This window comes from Mesoplodon densirostris, chromosome 3 (genome assembly GCF_025265405.1).
Source record: "Mesoplodon densirostris isolate mMesDen1 chromosome 3, mMesDen1 primary haplotype, whole genome shotgun sequence".
Classification (NCBI taxonomy): Eukaryota; Metazoa; Chordata; class Mammalia; order Artiodactyla; family Ziphiidae; genus Mesoplodon; species Mesoplodon densirostris.
In genome coordinates this window covers 131,407,600-131,415,115 of record NC_082663.1, presented here as the reverse complement: position 1 = coordinate 131,415,115, position 7,516 = coordinate 131,407,600, and the positions used below count along the sequence as shown (strand labels likewise).

At 48.3% G+C, this 7,516-nt stretch overlaps 1 pseudogene; it reads left to right on the top strand.

Moving 5' to 3' along the window:
- Window positions 1–1,398: 1,398 nt before the first annotated feature.
- On the top strand, window positions 1,399–3,738 carry LOC132486889 (Golgi-associated RAB2 interactor protein 3-like; annotated as a pseudogene).
- The last annotated feature ends 3,778 nt before the right edge of the window (window positions 3,739–7,516 follow it).

Genomic DNA, 7,516 nt, shown 5'->3' with positions numbered 1-7,516 from the left:
ACGTGGAGTGTGAAGGTCAGGCCATCGTAGCCCAACACAGACCCTCTCGGAAGGGTCACTCCAGTTCAAGAGCTCAGCTTCGGGCTTCCCTGGTGGCGCAGTGGTTGGGAGTCCGCCTGCCGACACAGGGGACACGGGTTCGTGCCCCGGTCCGGGAGGACCCCACATGCCACGGAGCGGCTGGGCCCGTGAGCCATGGCTCCGGAGCCTGTGCTCCGCAACGAGAGAGGCCACAACAGTGAGAGGCCCACGTACCGCCAAAAAAAAAAAAAAAAAAAAAAAAAAAGCAGGGGTCAAGGAGGGAAGGATTGGGAGTTTGGGATTAGCAGATACAAACTACAGGATGGATAAACAGCACGGTCCTACTGTAGAGCACAGAGAACTATATTCAGTATCCTGTGATAAACCATAATGGAAAAGAATATGAAAAAGAATGTATGTATACAAAAAACTGAATCAGAAATTAACAGAAGAAATTAACACAACACAAATTAACACAACATTGTAAATCAACTATACATCAATAAAAAAGAAGAAGGAAAAGAAAAAAAATACAAACCAAGTTTGGGTTCCCTTTGTGGGGAGGGAGCATGCAGAAGAGGGGCTGGCAGGGTTCTATTTCTTGCTCTGGGTGGCAGCTACAAGGGTGTTCACTTTCTTGTTACTCATTAAGCTATATTTATGGTTTCTGCACTTTCATGAATGTGTGTTATATTTCACAATAAAAAGTTTCTAAAACTGTAAAAAATATAAATATAAATGTAAATATAAACAAAAGTTAGCCTCCTTGAAAAGAGAAAATGGGTGAGAAAATTCTCCATATCCTGGAAATGACAGTACCAATGGGACTCTGACAGGTAGCACTCTTTCTAAGTTCCTGCCAGCACTGTGTTATATACGCTGGGGGCACAGAGAACAGCAATTCCCATAGGATGCCTGCCCTTAGCAAGGACACAGTCCACTTCCAGGATTTTATCCCCAGGACATCATTCAGCAGAAGCACGAAGATGATCCCTGCAGGGAGATTTGTAACAACAACAGGACTGGAAACCACCCAGATATTTACAAAAGCAGGAGGGTTTTCTCAACCTTTTGATTACAAAGACTATCCAGCCTACCCACACCTATACCCTGGCAGGGTCAGCCTGTTCCCTATGGACATGGTGGTTGGTTTAGGGGGAGGCTGGTGAGCCTGCCCCAAGGGGGTGCGGACTTGGAGGCTCAACCAAGGGGTGTGCGATGTGATGGTGACGGGCCACAAAGGACTTGCGGTATAAATATGGTCGGGCCAAGAGACTCTGGCAGAGTCCTGCAGGGAGGTGACGAGTTGCTTTCGTTCCCTCTCTCTCTCCGAGACTCAATTTGTGGCTGGTGGCTCTGTCTTGAACGAAGAGAGCCATGAGCAGTGGGAGTTCACCTCATTACATGGCCAATAGCTACTGTTCAGTGGGGGTGTTGAGGACCTCCATGGGGGTCCTGCAACGACAACTGTACGAGGGAGGAGAGTATGACATTTTCAAGTACGCTCCCATGTTTGAGAGCGACTTTATCCAGGTCAGCAAGGAAGGAGAACTGATTGACCTAGACAACCGCGTCCGAAGGGTGACTGTGGGCGTCGCATCCACCAGCCCCCTCTTCCCACTACCTGACGTCATGCTGCTGGCCCGAACAACGAAAGTCTGTGACGAGCATGTCAGATGCGCCGGGATCACCAAGGGGAGAGGTTGCAAGCCCGTGAAGACCCTAGAGCTCACCAGGCTGCTTCCCTTGAAGTTTGTCAAGATCTCCATCCACAACCGTGAGAAACAGCAGCTGTGCCTGAATCTTGCTACCGGCCGTACTTTCTATCTGCAGCTGTGCCCCTCTTCCGATGCACAAAAAGACCTCTTTTCCCATTGGGAAAAGCTTGTCTATATCCTGAGACCACCGGTAGTCAGTTACAGCAGTACCCCGATGCTCCAAACTGGAGATGCAGCGACTACAGAGGATGCCAAAATCCTAGTGGGAAGCACCCACAGAGACTCAAGAACCCGGGGCAGGGTGCTTTGGGAGAGCAGGGCCTTCATAGCCTTTGGTGCTCTCTGAGACTCGCCTGGGAAATACCTTCTATTGTTGAAAAGGGTCAGGGACAAACGAGCTATCACTATGGGATTCACCACACTGGAGAGGTTCCGAGTGCTTCTCCACCTTGTCCCACAGGGCTGAATTTCAGAGAGACCTTAGGTATCATATCAGCTGCACTGGTCTCATCACCAGGGCTGTAATCCCTTCTACAGCATCCTGATTGTCTGGTCGCTTCTTGAACACTTACCCCAGCCCAGGTAGTCTCATCAGTTGTGGAACATCATTCACAGTTAGGAAGTCCTTCCTTCGTTGTGTCTCCCCGTGACGCCGACATGCTGATTCAAATCAGCCCAACCCGTGTAGTCACCAAAATGCAGAAGGTGTGCATCCCTTGACCCAGGAACCCCACTTCTAGGAGTCTGTCCTGCAGAGAGAGAAGCACAAGGGTATAAAATTAAAGTGTATATCATGGAGAATTGTATCAGTGCTTTCCCTGACCCTGGGACTGTTCAAGTAAAATGGAGTGGCCGTTTGACAGTGGTGCAGTAGATGGGATCTTGCATCCAATGGGAGCTTAGACTGGGTGATTTCAAAGGTTATTCTAAGTATAAGCCCTTGAGTTGCTCAGCTCCAGGAGGAGAGAGGAGCAGACAGTTCAGATCTCACTTTCTGTCATCTCTATCTTACCTGATTCTCCTCCCCTTGGCTCAGACCACAGAGCTCCACAGAGAAAGGGATCAGGATGAGGCTGGGATTCACAAGCTTCGTGACGTGACTGGACCCACAAAAAGCGCCGAAGGATCAGCAGGAGGGATGACCGTGGGCCTGGCGGGAGCCACCATCAAGGATCCAGGAGAAAGCGGATCCGGCGAGGCCACTGCAGGTGCCCCCATAGATCAAGTGCAGCCGTGAAAAGCACCGAAGTATTCAGCGGCAGGAATGACCATGGGCCTGGCGGGAGCCATTATCAAGGATCCAGGAGAAAGTGGATCCGGCGAGGCCATTGCAGGTGCCCCCCATGGATCAACTGCAGCCGTGAAAAGCGCCGAAGGATCAGCGGCAGGGATGACCACCGGTCTGGCGGGAGCCACCATCAAGGATCCAGGAGAAAGCGGATCCGGCGAGGACATTACAGGTGCTGCCAGCTTATCCTTGCAGGACACGAACCTGGTCTTGGCGGATGGTGCCAGCACATCCTCGACGGTGGCAGATGGTCCAGAGAGCAGCATGAGCATGGTGTTGCCAGTTGCAGTCACAACCAGCAAGCCTGCTGCTGGAAGAGCTGAACGGAAGGTCGCAGACCCCGTGGTCTCCACCTTGCAGACTGAAGGCTACATGTCTGAACGGGATGGAAGCCAGAAGGGCTTCCACCCCAGGGATGAAGCCTGGAGAGAAAAAAAGAAAAGAAGGACACGTCTTCATCGAGGAAAAGTTCCCATCACCGCAGGACACGTGAAGGTCACCACAGGACAGGAGGGGACAAGACCCAGAAATCATCCTCCCACTGGTCCTCATCTGGCCATGGAAACTCCAAAGTTGACAAAGGACGGGAGGACAGCTCGCAAACTGAGGAACAGCCAGTCCGCCACCAGTTCAGGGACTCTACGTAAGACATCCAGTAAGATCCTCTCCTTCTTTAGGAGCTTCAGAGTCATTCCTGGTTCAGAAACAAGGCTCACACATGACCACTGAGAGGCAGACAAAGCCCCGGTTGGCTTCCATGTTTAGCACACATTTGCTAAAAGGGGAGAAAAAAACAAGGACATGATAAACACAAAATTCACAATACTGGATTTCTGTAGGGTAAAAAGAAGGGAGGGATGGTCTGGGAGGAAAAGCTCTTATGCAAAGCGGTATGTCCATGGGAATGTATTATCGTTTCCATTTTATTTTAACATCTCTGACATCAGGATGATTTTTATACTGCTGTCAGCCAAGTGGCAGTCACTGCCTTAGAAATATCTCAACCAATTTGTTTCACTGTTGTTTTCCTTTCAATATATGCACAAGAGATGGATGACAAAGTCTGAAAGAGATCTTTCAAGAACTGTAAGATAAAGAAACTAAGGGACATAAATACTCACTATCCAGGAACACAAGAAAGGTTTAGAGGTATTGTTAAGGAATAACAGAATAATCCAAAATGCTCTGTACTGATGAACTATGCAAATTATGTATGCATGTGGAAAGCGATTCTAAAAATAAAAAAAATCATAAATGAGATTATGAAATCTCATTTCATACTGAGATTATGCATTCTTAAATGCCCATCATAAAAAAGTCTTTCCAATTTAAAAAAAAGTTGTAAATAAATTTCATGAGTCCATGAAAATCATTCAATTGTTAACAACAGTTGATAACAGTTGGATTAGAGTAACTGTTGATGACAGTTAACCACCGTTGGATTTGAGAAGAATGCCTCTGAGAACCATGTGTGTTTTTTGTTTTTGGGGTTTCTTTTTTTGCGGTATGCGGGCCTCTCGCTGCTGTGGCCTCTCCCATTGCAGAGCACAGGCTCCGGACGCACAGGCTCAGCGGCCATGGCTCACGGGCCCAGCGGCTCCACGGCATGTAGGATCTTCCCGGACAGGGACACGAACCCGTGTCCCCTCCATCGGCAGGTGGACTCCCAACCACTGCGCCACCAGGGAAGCCCCATGTGTCTTTGTATGAACCGGGGAGTCATCTGCTAGCCTTGCAATTCTCTGCTCATTCCCTTCTGTGACAACAGGGTCTACTAGGATGGAAGTTGGGTTTCCAGTAAAACTTAGGGACTTTCTCTGCAGAGCAAATTAAGTGGTAGAGGTGGAGGAGGTGAGAAATAAGATACGGATTCTGGGAGGAGTGGTAGCTTGGGAGGATGAGAGGAAGCCCTTCTCAGTTGCTCTGGTGGGTGGCTGGAAAATCCCATCTTGTGATTTCCGATACACAAAGACCAATAGATTGCGGGGATCAGTGTGTCCTTGGAGTTCACTCTTGAAGCACTGGGTCTTGGTAAGAGGAGAGAAAGAGCCATGTTCTCTAAGACCTGAGAGGGATTTGGGGGAAGCCTTCCGGAAATGTGAGGAGTTACGGGGTAGAGGAGGGAGATAAAGGGGAACTCTTTCCCAAGCCTTTGACTCAGAGCCCCAGATTTTCACTATGCCAGAGGCTGAATCAGCCTACTTAAAACAGCTTCATCTTAGGATTCTGTACCCTTGGCTTTACCTTTTGTCTTTCTTAGCGTGTATTAGGCATTCTCACTCCCTCACCCCAAAGGACTTCTTTAACGTGAACCTAGTTAGTCCACTATGCAGGGCGTTCGCTGAGCAGACCCACAGTTGACACAGTTTACACCTCCAGTGCAGTAGTAAAGTGGAGGTGGGGACTTGCCCACCGCAACGTGCCCTGCCTGGCACTTTCTCTGGATTTCCTTTTCTATCTTGACAGTTCATCAAGAGACACGTGCACAGATACCTACGTATTTCAAAGCAACAGGCATCTTCCTCTGGAGGGAGACATCAATTTGGGTAGCAAGTCAGTACACCCTATCAGATCAAGGCCAATATTTTGGACAGCAATATTCATCACCATGGTAGCAATTCTGCAGCTGCAAGTGCAATGAGGCAATGGATGGTTGATTACAGACTGACCAATGTCCCAAACTTCAAGTCTGGCAACACACATACATACTAGAAAGGGTTTTTTTTCCCTACAGCAAAATAAGGTCCTTCACAGGATTGTTGAAGACGTGCTATGGTGGGAGGCATATTGAAGGCAGTGTCGTGGCTGGCACAGCAAGCGTGATGTGATGCTGGGGAACACAGCAGGGGCCATGCCATGCAAGGCTTTGAGGTCCATTTAAAGGATTTTGATTTCTGACCTTGGAGGGATGCAAAGCCATGATATGTTTTCAATAGGGGAGTGGCCTGATCAAATGTGCACTTTGTGGAGGGTACTGTGGTTTCTGTGAAAAGAAGTATTTGGCTGGGGGGGTTGTTAATATGGGACTTTATGTGACTTCCTATTTTTGGCCACAGGATCTATATAATGAGGAGATTGGAGAGTATGTTTTGAAAGACACCGTTCCATTTGAAATATCCACGTGGGGTGCATTTCTTCAACGAAGGACTTGTGGCCCCAGCTGCTGGGGGTGCATCCCACAGAAAGCCTTCAGCTGGCAGTGAGTTTGGAAATTGCCTGGGTTCCTCACCCGAGGTGCACGGCAAGAAATGATTGACGTGGAGTGTGAAGGTCAGGCCATCGTAGCCCAACACAGACCCTCTCGGAAGGGTCACTCCAGTTCAAGAGCTCAGCTTCGGGCTTCCCTGGTGGCGCAGTGGTTGGGAGTCCGCCTGCCGACACAGGGGACACGGGTTCGTGCCCCGGTCCGGGAGGACCCCACATGCCACGGAGCGGCTGGGCCCGTGAGCCATGGCTCCGGAGCCTGTGCTCCGCAACGAGAGAGGCCACAACAGTGAGAGGCCCACGTACCGCAAAAAAAAAAAAAAAAAAACAGCAGGGGTCAAGGAGGGAAGGATTGGGAGTTTGGGATTAGCAGATACAAACTACAGGATGGATAAACAGCAGGGTCCTACTGTAGAGCACAGAGAACTATATTCAGTATCCTGTGATAAACCATAATGGAAAAGAATATGAAAAAGAATGTATGTATACAAAAAACTGAATCAGAAATTAACAGAAGAAATTAACACAACACAAATTAACACAACATTGTAAATCAACTATACATCAATAAAAAAGAAGAAGGAAAAGAAAAAAAATACAAACCAAGTTTGGGTTCCCTTTGTGGGGAGGGAGCATGCAGAAGAGGGGCTGGCAGGGTTCTATTTCTTGCTCTGGGTGGCAGCTACAAGGGTGTTCACTTTCTTGTTACTCATTAAGCTATATTTATGGTTTCTGCACTTTCATGAATGTGTGTTATATTTCACAATAAAAAGTTTCTAAAACTGTAAAAAATATAAATATAAATGTAAATATAAACAAAAGTTAGCCTCCTTGAAAAGAGAAAATGGGTGAGAAAATTCTCCATATCCTGGAAATGACAGTACCAATGGGACTCTGACAGGTAGCACTCTTTCTAAGTTCCTGCCAGCACTGTGTTATATACGCTGGGGGCACAGAGAACAGCAATTCCCATAGGATGCCTGCCCTTAGCAAGGACACAGTCCACTTCCAGGATTTTATCCCCAGGACATCATTCAGCAGAAGCACGAAGATGATCCCTGCAGGGAGATTTGTAACAACAACAGGACTGGAAACCACCCAGATATTTACAAAAGCAGGAGGGTTTTCTCAACCTTTTGATTACAAAGACTATCCAGCCTACCCACACCTATACCCTGGCAGGGTCAGCCTGTTCCCTATGGACATGGTGGTTGGTTTAGGGGGAGGCTGGTGAGCCTGCCCCAAGGGGGTGGGGACTTGGAGGCTCAACCAAGGGGTGTGCGAT